The following is a 12,619-nucleotide window of genomic DNA, read 5'->3' on the forward strand; positions in this document are numbered from 1 at the left end:
CAGCAGTTACAATAAAATATGTGAATGAAAAAATATTTTCTGCAAGAACATTCAAAACCGCTTTTTGAATGTAATGAAATTAATAAACAGCAAACTTCTGTTTAAAATATAAATGAGGAAGGAATAAGCATAATGCCAGTGATAAGTTCTATCATTTTCACAGCAAAGCATTAAAGTTACACAAGAACTGGACCTTTAAAATATAGACAGACCCTCACCTAATACAGAATAGAAATGCACCAACAAAAACTGAATTGGAAACCACAAGCCCAACAGTGTTATGCAGTGCAACAATGGAAAAACAGAAACATCATCATTCCTCTCAAAACTTCATCAACAAAACTGGAGATATAAAACATCATTCATATTAAAAACATGCTAATAAAAAGATTAAATGTCAAAACAGCTGACAAAAATCCAATTAAAAAAACTTGCATAAATTAGTTCTAATATTGCTCAAAACACCAAAAAATATTTCAAAACATCTGATGAATAAAACATCCAATAATTAAATAATGTAATAATATTTTTAAAAGCCATTTAAAAACAATAGAAACATCAAATTATACTCTACAATTAAAACTAATAAGGATTAAAAATAATCTCCTGCTTTCCATACATGAGATCTTTTGATTTCCAATCACCCTGAGTTTATCGGGAGATAGAGCCACACAAACTATTTTTTCTCTCTCCCTCACTCACATACACATATTAACAGATTCATTCTTTCAGATACTTCCTCTCTCATATACTTGCCAATGCTTTCATACACACTGTGTGTGTACACGTGCTTGTGAGAGCCTGCTTGTGACACATAGGGGCGGATTTTAAAAGGGTTACACGCGCCGAGCCTGTTTTGCATAGGTGGGTGGGGCACCGGTCCGGGGTCGGTCCGGGGGCAGGGCAGGGGCAGGACCGAGGCCTCCGGCACAGCAGCCATGCCGGGGGATCTCGCGCCAGCAGCCGGCTGGCATGCACAAGTTATGCCTGCCAAAGGCAGGCAAAACTTACAAAATAAAGGTAGGGGGGGGATTTAGGTAGGACTGGGGGGCAGTTTAGATAGGGGAAGCGAGGGGAAGTTGAAGGGGGGCTGACAGAAAGTTCCCTCCAAGGCCACTCCGATTTCGGAGTGGCCTTGGAGGGAACATATACAGGCTGAAGAGACCTAACCTGTTAGCCTTGCTTTATATAGAAACTGTTCCATCTCTTTTATCATTTCAGTCACTCTTCTCTGTATCTTTTCTAGTTCTCCTATATCATTTTTTAAATGGGGTGTCCAGAGCAGGTCTGTCTATTAATAAGAGTGTGAATCTAGTGGGACCAAGTATCATGGAAAGCCATACTCAAGGTGTGGTTGAAGTATGGATCAATACAGAGGTATTATGTTATCTTTTAGATTTACCTCTACGATACCTAAATGTAAGGAATTACAATTGTCAATTCATGATAATACAAGCACACAGGTAACAAGGTCAGATCAGCATTGGATAAAAATGGCGTTAGACACAGATAGTACACTGTCCAAATTAATTCCCAAAACCTTAACCCAACTACAAGAGGGATAATGACATTTTGCATACAGAGAATACATTTTACATCTGATTTACATCTCCCAAACTAGATTGCCTCACACTTTAAAGTGTAGTTTATGTTCATATAACCAGCTGGCAATCCTATCCACACAATGATTAAAACTATTCATATCCTGAACAGAGTCAGAGTTGAATATCATCTGCAGCATATATATAGCAACTAAAACCCAAAATTTGAATTAACTCTGGAATTGGAGCTAAATCAGATTAAAAAGTAGCATTCCATAGAAAATATTTTTTAAAGATGTATCAGTCTCCCATGCAACAAAAAATTGACAGTTTCCTAAAAATGACCTAAAACCATTCTAAAACTGTATTTGCAATTCCTAATTCCTATAAACGTGTTAATAATATAATATGATCCACTGTATTGAGTGTTTAACTCACATCATTTGAGACGGGAAAGGCATCAATGCCCCTATCAATGTTCATACTAATGTAAGCAACCTTTGGTTTCCCCTTACTAAAGGAGTGTGCCATTAAGCTGGGGAGGTTCTGTTTTGATTTCAGCGGCTTTGCAATGTCATCGTACCCTGACCATGATGTCTCCCTGCCAGCAGAGGTCTCTTCTGAGTTCTGTTCCATACTACCCATACCAGCTCCTCATTATTCAGCCTGTGGTGCAGCCCCCTTTCCACCAGGAGTCCTCAATATGCCTGCTCTCCATCCTTACCAAATTCCTCCTCCTTCCCTGCACCAAGCCTCAGCCCTACATAACCCTGTCTTTCCCTTGCTTTGATGCCTTCACATTGAGTCTGTCTTGACTCCTTGCCCTGGTCACTGTTTGATCAAGGCCTCGGGGACTTCTGACCCTTGCCTTGTCTTGTGCTCTTTGGGCCTTCTTGCCTCTTGCCCTGCCTTCTGGCCTATATAGGCCTTGTTTTACTCTGTGGCCTATCTAGGATTCTCCCTTGTCTTGTCCCTCGGGGTCTTCCCTGCCTCTCGCTGCCTTCAGGCCTTTATGTTCCATGTTCTATGTTATCCTTGTCTCGCCCTGTCTTAGTTAACCTCAGTTTCAGTTCTTGCTTGCACTCAAATCTTGGTTCCAGCCTTTGCCTGCCTCAGCCTATTTCTTGCCCCATTCCTTGTCTTGTGTCCATCCATGCATCCAGCTCTAGCCTATATCCCATATCCAGTCTTGCCTGTTCCAGTGCTGCAGTCCAGTCCAGCCTTATCTGTTCCAGCCCTGCTGTCCAGACCAGCCTTATACCAGCTCTTGCCCTCACTGGCACTCACCAAGATATACCGGTGCTGCAGCTAAGTCCTACTGGCCTCCAGATCCCAAAGACTCAACCTGTAGGGGAGGGGGCTGACTAGGCGGAAGACCAGCCCTCGCCCTGTCTTGCCATCTCATAACACTCCCAGGATGGTGTTCCCATAGTCTGAGCCAGCCGGTCCTAACAGGCTCAATGAGTAAATAAGTGAGAAAGGTTTGGATTTTATTCTCCCATGTAGGAACATGCAGATGCTGTGTCCTAAATGTTTATCATCTCACAGCACCTGCTATCCTTGTGGATTTTAGTTTGGATTTTTTTTTGGAGTAGGAGTCCTCTTCTCCTGTCTTCCATTTCCTTCTAATTTATGGGAAAGAAGTAAGGAAGTTCCCATTTATGGTTCAGCCTCTCATTGACTCATCTACCTACCTTTGAAGATTGTTTGGACTCTTTTAAGACAATTTTTTATATTTCTCTGTGAAAGCCCATTCCCCTTGTTGCAGTGAATTAGGGTGTCCCTGTATTCAAGGCTGGACATGGGGTAAGGAAGACCTGCTTGTGATACGTCTCCTAACGAGCATATGCGTTGACAGAGACCTTCTGCAGAGGAAGAATATTTTTGCATTAACTATTTTGCGCTATCTCTTATGTTTCAGGCATAAGTTTTATTACACTCTTCCTGCTTCTTGCTTGATTTGTCCCCTTTTGGGTTCAACTAATATTTTTTTCCACTTGGAGCTAATAACTCATGGTACCTGGGAGTCAGTGTACCAAGCTGGAAGAGGGAAGTCTTTCATCCAAAATAGACAGAGGTGTTAAAATTTCCATTAAGAGCAAGGGATGCCAGTAAAGTGTATGATTGGAAAAACAAAGAAGGTGCAACATAAAGGAAACAAGAACTTTGTTGCTATTAGGGAAAGATTACTTAAGGGTGTGAGAAGTGCCCATCTGGTGCAGCCTAAGGAGTAGAAAGAATTCAGGAACATACAAGGGGGAATAAAGTACCCTCCAGATGCTGCATAAGGAGTTTAAAGTATTTGAAAGGATTTCTGGAATAGTATTAAATCTGGGACTGGGTTCTAATTAAATATTGGGACTGTATATTTTCTAACCACCTTCAGTGGGAAAATTTAAGAATTAAATTGGAAGCTAAAGGAGGATTGAACTCATTTCAATCTACATCATTTGAGGAAATTGAGTAATTGGGAAAATAAGATAAAGTCATTGCAAATAATTATGGAGTGCTTTCAAAGTGATTAAGAGACTTTGCTGGAAGATGTGAAGTCACATGTTTTTTTTCTATCTGCTGTCTTAATATTTTTTGCTGCTAATCAGTCAAATGAGAGAGTGTAAATATTATTGAATCTTCTGATCAAACTGTCAGTAAAGAAGTTGGAAACCACCATTCTTCTGCTGTGTGTTTATTAGATGCTGAGACTATATAATTATTGAGGCTGGGAACTAAGGATGGAAACTGGGCTAAATTGCAAAGAAGTAGGGTGTGGTAACTTGGGTGGTAGCGGCTTTGAAACAATCAGAGAAATTAGGAGGCAGATTCTAGCTGTTCCTTAGATGCAGTTTAATTATAGTGAACAAAGCAAAAAGAAAACAGGGCATCACACCTGAACTTCAAGTAACTCACAATCTTTAAATGCAGCAGGCCTTAGCATAGGGTGAGCCTCTGCCTTGTCCCCTGGGGCCTGTTTAAACCTTCCAAGCCCTGAGTTCTTAAACTCTGGTGAGGGGGCTCCTCCCTTCATCAAGAATTCCCTGTGGGTTTGGATTTTAAGGAAGACAGGGTGAGACAGCTGTGCCCAATACTTTAAGGTAGTCTGAGGGAGTTTTCTGTACTCTCCCTCACATATCCTCTTCCTCAGCTCAACCTTGTTGGTAAGTGTGCCTACCTGTACAAAGAACACCTCTCTGGACAGGAAATCCACATTAGATTTTGCTTTTCTGCCCTATGTCATATTTGATAGTTCAGTGGCTGTAGGGCCAGGAACCATGTCATCACCCTCACATTGGACTCCTTATTTCTATTTATCCATAGGAGCAGTTGGTGGTCTGTTGTGAATGTGAATTGCCATCCCAGCAGGTAGTAATGCAAGGCCTCTTTCAGAACTGTTGAGTGACACCTTTCTCTTGGCATCAACTTCTGGATAATGTATGCCACAGGATGTTCCTGCCAATCCTTCTCTTGAACTAGGTCATCTCCCAAGCCCTCTTCTGAGGCATGGTCTGTACCGCGAAAGGTTTGGTGAAGTCCGGGCTTATCAGGACTGGTTCAGAGCATATTGCCTCTTTCAGAGCCCTGAAGGCCTTCTCTGCCTCAGCTGACCACTGGACCTTCTCTGGTGCTTTCTTCAGCAACATCCTTGTGAGAGGGTCTTCTTTCAAGTAATTGGGGATAAACCTTATATAGTATTTCATAAGGCCTAGGAATTCTCTTAATTTTGGTTTTGTTTGATCTTCCTGGTCTGTGGAAGGACCTTGACCTTCCCCAGAGTGTAGCCAAAATACTGGAATTCTTGCCCTACCAGCAAGCACCTCTTGGGGTTAGCCATGAGTCCTTCCTTCGTCAGACTGGTTAGCATGGCCTGGAGTTGGCTTAGATGTGTCTTCCAATCTGGGCTGTACATCATGATGTCATTCAAGTAGGTGACTGTGTACCCATGATGTGGGCAGAACAGGTGGTCGACCAAGTATTGAAAGGTTGCAGGGGCACTGTGGAGTCCAAAAGGGAGGATGGTGAACTGGAAAAGTCCACCTGGCATCGAGAACACAGTCTTCTCCTTCGCTGTTGGTGTGAGAAGCTCCTGCAAATACCCTTTTGTAAGATCCAGGGTAGAGATGAACTGGGCTGATCACAGAAACTCAATCAGGTCATCCACTCATGGCATTGGGTGAGCATTAGGGATGTGAATCGTTTTTTGACGATTTAAAATATCGTCCGATATATTTTAAATCGTCAAAAATCGTTAGGGCCACGATACAATACCAATTCCCCCGATTTATCGTTAAAAAGTCGTTCAGCGGTCCGGAACCCCCGCTGAACGACCTCCTGCAGTCGATCTCCTGCCGGTGCCATTTTCCGTACGGAAAACGATTCGCGGCAAGAAATCGCTTCCTGAACCCCGCTGGACTCCCAGACACTTTTGGCCAGCTTGGGGGGGCCTCCTGACCCCCACAAGACTTGCCAAAAGTCCAGCGGGGGTCCGGAACGACCTCCTGCGTCGAATCGTTTTTGTCTATGGCCGCCGCCATTTTGCGGTGGCCATTTTGCAAAATGGCGCCGGCTGAAGACAAAAGGATTCAATTGAGGGGGCCGTTCCGGACCGCCGCCGTTCTGGACCACCGCTGGATCCCCAGGTAATTTAAAGCATTTGGGGGGGGGTTTGGGAGGGTGGGGGATTTAATTTAAAGGGTCGGGGGTGGGTTTTAGGGGGTTGGCTCACGATTTTAACGATTTTTCACAATATTTTTAAAACCCAAACGGCAACAATACGATTCCCTCCCCCTCCCAGTCGAAATCGATCGTTAAGACGATCGAGGACACGATTCACATCTCTAGTGAGCATTGAGTTTTGAAACCTCATTGACCTTTTTAAAGTCAATATATAATCTAATGCTCTGGCTTCAGCACCAACAGAGGACCAATCACTTAGACTCCGCTATAATCCTGAGCTGGAACATCTCCTTTACTTCAGACTCAATGAAACAGCACCTGAACTCAGGAATCTGATATGGTCATTGCCGTATGTAATGATGTCATGCTGCACTAGGTGGGCACAACTGGTCAGGTTTGCTCTACCTGCTATATGTCAGCTGTCATGCAATGGACAGCTGCTCTCAAAAAATAATTTGGGCTCAGTCCACTTCACATCTGACCTCTGGGCCAAATTCTCCTTCTTGTACAGCTCCTCTCTCCTGTACATCCCACTTCTTCAAGAAGTTGATGCATTTTCTTTTGTTTAACTGGCTGGGCTATTTTGTAATCCATGGGCCCTGTTTTCTCCAAAACTTCATAGGGTCCTTGCCAATAGGCTAGCAACTTGCTTTCCGAAGTTGGAAGGAGGACAAAAATGCATTCCACTGACTGGAATACTCTTTGGACCGTGGGGTGATTTTAATCTCTGGCTTCAGTAGCCTGAGCCTTGTCTAGGCATAGGCAGGCCACTTCCCCAGATTTTTTTAGGCAATCCTGCACTCAGAGAACGAGGTCAAAGATGTTCTGTTGTCTTCCCAAATCTCACGGACTATCTGGGAACATATGACTCCTGTACTTCATGCATTCCATTAGTCGATTGAATAATGGATCAAGTATAAAATCACCAAGTAGATCCATAATGTATTTATTTTTATTTTTATTTATTTAAAAATATTTCTATAGCGTCGTTAAGTTAAATACCATCACAATGGTTTACAGAAGGGCACGATAAAGAGAAATATGGGTGGTATAGATTATAAATTACTCGTGTGCCATCATAGTACGGTAACAATTTAAAATAATAAACTAGATGTGTAAATTAAACCTGATTGTTAGGAACAAATTAGGCAGTTTGATTTTAACATTAATATGCTTATGTAGGTTACTAAAAACTTCTAGCTTGGTGCATCCTTATCGCTCAACTATTTTTCTCCTTTTCTTTATCTTTATAAAATGCTTGTTTAAAAAGCCAGGTTTTCAGATTAGTTTTGAATAATTTCAGATTTGTCTGTAGTCTTATTTCGAGTGGCATGGTATTCCAGAGTACAGAACCAGCCAGTGACAGTGCTCTTTCCCTTACTTGCGTGAGATGTGCTGATTTGACAGAGGGGACAGTTAGGAGAGCTTTATTTGCAGATCTCAGGTTTCTTTGTGGTACATGCTGGCCAACAATAAACACCTTGCATCTATGTGTTTCCACCCATGAATTAAGATCTACTCATTGCAACTTTTTGGAAGAACCATCTTTGAGTTGTCTTCCTAACAGAATCTCGCGATTGAGCCTTCTCAGTAGCAGGCCCATTATTCTAGAACACTCTTCCTGAGCACTTGCGAAACATGACATGCACATAATCATTTAAGAAATCTTTAAAGGCTTTTCTTTTTAAACAGGCCTTTGAAATGTATTTGTATTAATGTAGCCCACTGAATTCATAGATGCCTTTCTTGGGTGATTAGCCTGCAGAAGTATGGATAGTATTAATTGGTCCATTTAAAAATATCTTGTCCCATATACAGTAGCTTTTATGTGATCCTTTGGAAGCTTTGTTAATGTTTTGTGAAATGTCTATTGTTTTTCAAATTGTGTATATTTTATTATGTGTTCTATCTGGAATAGTGGATATGTGCAGAATATACATGTTATGGTTGGTGTGTGTGTTGGCCCTTGGCTTGAGGTACGAGTTGACACTGCCTGTACAGAGGATCCCCACAGGTCCTCACCATCAGGAGGCAAGGTGATGGAGTAGCAGGAAGCTCTGAGCACAGTGGAGGAAGGACCCCCAGAAACCAGGATGTGACTCCTGTAGGGTAGCAGACTGTAGGCGGCACCTGGAGAGTCAGGAGAAAGAGGGCACCAGGCAGCCCACAGTACAGTGGGTGCAGAGATAGACATACAGGAGATTTTCCAGTAGGACAGCCCCGCAGGGTGGAGCTGCAGAGTGGTGGGCTTAGACAGGTGTGTGCAGGCCAACTCACACGGCGGGAAGCCCAAGCCCAGTTCCAGCAGCTCCAGTAGGCAGGTACCTGGAGACCAAGGGAGAGCCAGCTGAGTAGTAGAAAAGCAGACCCGCAGAGCGGGACAGCTGGCAGTGATAGTTTTTCCTGGAGCAGACCCCGAGGAGCAGAGAGGCCCAGTTTGGCCAGCTGAGGTGCTGTAGGGAGACCAGGTAGAGCCACAAAATGTGCCATCTTAGAGAAGCAGTCAACAGTTACCCATATGGTGTTGTTTCCGTTAGAGGGTAGCAAATTCATAATAAAATCGGTGGCGATATGGGTCCAAGGTTCGCTGGGAGCGGGGACTGGTTGTAGAAGTTCCCAAGGTTTCCCTGCTGAAGGTTTATGCTGCGCACACGTGGAGCAGGATTCTACATACGCTTGAACATTTTGTGCATGGAAGGCCACCAATAATAGCATTGCAGAGTGGAGAGAGTCCTGGACTGACCTGGGTGTCTGGAGGTCAGCGAATCATGTGCCCATTGCAACACCTTGGATCATAACGGACGAGGAACCACAGTCTTACCTGGAGGCACTGGAAAGGTGCCTGAAAGGAGAACCTTTGCAGGGTCGATAATGTGTCAAGAAGCATCTGGTAGATCTTCAGTGATAAACAACCAAGAGAGGGCATCAGCACGGCCATTCTTATCCCCGGGGCGGTAGCATAGGATAAAGTTGAACCTTGTAAAGAAGAGGGACCAACAGGCCTGGCGGCTGTTTAGGCCTGAGCCTGGTGTAGATATTGGAGATTCTTATGGTCCGTATAAACTGTAATCTGATGTTGTGCACCTTCAAGCCAGGGGTGCCACTCTTCAAAGGCCAATCTGATGGCCAATAGTTCTTTATCCCTGATGATGTAGTTATGCTCCGCTGGTGTAAAACGTCGAGAAAAGAAGGAGCATGGATGGAGCGTGTGGGTGAGGGAGAACTGACTCAGCACAGCACCAGCTCAGACATCAGAGGTGTCGACTTCGACCACAAATGGGCGTGTAGGATCCGGATATAGGAGACAAGATTCTTTCAGGAAAGTCACCTTGAGATCCTGAAAAGCGGTCATGGCCTCCAGTGACCACTGAGATGAATTGGCACCCTTTCCGGTCATGGCAGTAAGTGGTGCTATCAAGGTAGAATAGTGGTGAATAAAGGAGTAGTAATAATTGGCGAAGCCAAGGAATCTCTGGAGGGCCTTGAGACCCGTAGGCTGAGGCCAATCACAGATGCACTTCAGCTTCTGGGGATCCATCCTAAACCCCTGGCTGGACACCACGTATCCCAGGAAAGGCACAGATTCTTGCTCGAATGAGCACTTCTCAAGCACTTCTCAAGCTTGGTGAACAGTTGATTGTCTTGCAAGCGTTGAAAAACTTGAGAAACATCTCACCGATGACTTTGGTGGTCTTGAGAGAAGATTAGGATGTCATCAAGATATATGATGATGCGTTGGTACAACATATCTCTGAACACTTCGTTCATTAAATGTTGAAATACCGCAGGTGCTTTGCACAAGTTGAACGGCATCACAAGGTATTCAAAGTGGCTGTTGCGGGTGTTAAAAGCGATTTTCCACTCATCACCTTCTCGTATTCGGATCAGATTATAGGCTCCATGGAGATCTAACTTAGAAAAAATCTTGGCTCCGTAAAAGAGCTCTGATATAAGTGGCAAAGGGTAGCGATCCTTGATGGTTATTTCATTTAGGCCTCGTTAGTCAATGCAGAGGTGCAGGGAGCCATCTTTTTTTTCCCCACGAAGAAAAATCCTGCCCCTGCCGGAGACTTAGAGGGCTGGATAAACCCTTTAGCCAGGTTTTCCCGAATGTATTCCGATATAGCTTGGGTCTCTGTCAGAAAAGAGGATAAGTCCTGCCCCGTGGAGGCTCAGTATTGGGCAGCAAGGTAATTGCACAATCATATGAGCGATGAGGTGGTAAGGTGTCAGCAGCCTTTTTGCAGAAGACGTCGGAGAAGGATGCATATAGCAGTGGAAGGCCGGGCAGAGAGGGTAGAGTCATCATGCAAGGCAATGGCGAGACAGATTTCAGGCAGTTCTGGTGACAGGCTGAACACCATTGGGAGAGATGTAAGGTGGTCCTGTCAAACTGCGGAGTGTGCTTCTGAAGTCCAAAATGTGGAACAAAATGGATTCCTTATGCAAGGTTCCGGTGTGTAGCTGGATGGGAGCAGTGGTGTGCGTGACTTCACAAGGCAGAGGTTACTCATGAATAGATGAGAAATGTAGGGGAACCGGAGAGCGGATGGTGGGAATCCGCAGGTGCTTGGTGAGCTGCTTTAAGATAAAGTTCCCTCCAGCCCTGGAGTCCATCAGAGCTAAGATGTTGAATTCCTGGTTGTTCATGTGGATGGAGACGGGGACATTCAGTAGAGGAGATGGTGAGGTCAGGTCTCGGAGAAATTCTCCAGCATATCCTATGCCTGGCAGTTTCCTGGACAGGCTGGGCATGAAGCAATGGCATGCCCTGGTTGACCACAGTACAAGCAAAGGCCAGACTGCTGTCGATGATGGCGTTCCTTGTGAGAGAGTCTACTCCTGCCCATTTGCATGGGTTCTTCCTCTGTAGGATTAGGAGGAGTAATAGGCTTAGGAGAGGACGAATGTCAAGCTCGGGCCAGTCCTGAAGTCAGTTTCTGGGAAGCTCTGGATTCAAGACAGCGTTCTTGTAACCGACAGTCAATGCGCCCTGTGAGGTCAATGAGAGTCCAAGGAGGCGGGCAATTCGTGGGCAGCCAGTTCATTCTTTATGCGTGGACTCAAACCTTCCAGGAATATAGAGCGCAGACAGTCGGAGTCCCAATGCAACTCTAATGCAAGAGTTCGAAATTCAATGACATAATCCGTTAACGGGTGAGAGCCCTGCTGAAGGTGAAGGAGAGTTGACCCGGAGACGGTAAGCCGGCCGTGGTCTTCAAAGATGGATTTGAACAGGGCTAAAAATCCTGGAAGATCCCGAAGGACGGGATCTGCTCGCTCCCAAAGGGGTGATGCCCAGGCCAGGGCTTTGCCTTCCAAAAGAGCCAGAATGTATGTGGTCTTGGTGATCACATCTGGGAAGTAAGCAGGTTACAAGCAGAAATGCATATTGCATTGATTCAGGAAGCCCTGACACATGGCAGTGTTTCCTGAGTAGTGAGGTGGTGCTGGCAATGTCACAGTCAGCCGAGGTGCCGGCGAAGCGGTAGAGGTGTTGAGCTTGACAGATGTAGTACTGGCAGTCACTGCAGCGTCTAAACTAGAGCTCAGGTTGTCTATGGCTGCGGCCAGAGACTCCAAGAACTTCTGCTGTTCGCTGATCCGTTGTGCCAGGCCAGGTATGGCCTGCAGAGCCGAGACCTCTGCCGGGTTCATGACTTGGCAATCTGTTATGGTTGGTGTGTATGTGGGCCCTTGGCCTCAGGTGCGAGTTGACACAGCCTGTAGGGAGGAGCCCCACAGGTCTGCACCGTCAGGAGGCGAGGTGATGGAGTAGCGGGAAGCTCTGAGCACAGCAGGGGAAGGACCCCCAGAAACCAGGAGGTGACCCTTGTAGGGAAGTAGACTGTATGCAGCACCTGGAGAGTCAGGAGAGAGAGGGCACCAGGCAGGCCACAGTACAGTGGGCGCAGAGATAGACGTACAGGAGATTCTCCGGTAGGACAGCCCCGCAGGACAGAGCTGTGGCATGGTGGGCATAGACAGGAGTGTGCAGGCCAACCCACATGGCAGGAAGCCCAAGCCCGGTACCAGCAGCTCTAGTAGGCAAGTACCCGAAGATCAAGGGAGAGCCAGCTGAGTAGTAGAGAAGCAGACCCGCAGAACGGGACAGCTGGCAGAGATAGTTTTTCGTGGAGCAGACCCTGAGGAGCAGGGAGGCCCATGGCAGTTTCTGAAATAGTAAGCGCAGCCCGAGGAGTGAGAGAGCGTGGACGGTCTTAAATGACACAGGCACAATTCCGTGGAGCAGGAAGGCCAGCCGAGGATTCACTAGTCACTGCATTAGTTCCAAGGGAGACCCAGGTGGTAGAACCGGTAGCAGGTAGAACCCAAGAGGTGCAGAGCCAGCCTGAGGAGCGGGGTAGGCCAGGGGAGGGAGTCCCTGACGGAGTGCACACTGCCCC

At 45.6% G+C, this 12,619-nt stretch overlaps 1 protein-coding gene across 1 annotated transcript in view; it reads left to right on the forward strand.

Moving 5' to 3' along the window:
• Positions 1-12,619, forward strand: part of LOC115090539 (prostaglandin F synthase 1-like) — a 123,936-nt gene that overhangs the window by 33,178 nt on the left and 78,139 nt on the right. The gene's annotated exons all lie outside the window — the stretch shown is intronic.

Source organism: Rhinatrema bivittatum, chromosome 4, assembly GCF_901001135.1.
Source record: "Rhinatrema bivittatum chromosome 4, aRhiBiv1.1, whole genome shotgun sequence".
NCBI classification, from domain to species: domain Eukaryota; kingdom Metazoa; phylum Chordata; class Amphibia; order Gymnophiona; family Rhinatrematidae; genus Rhinatrema; species Rhinatrema bivittatum.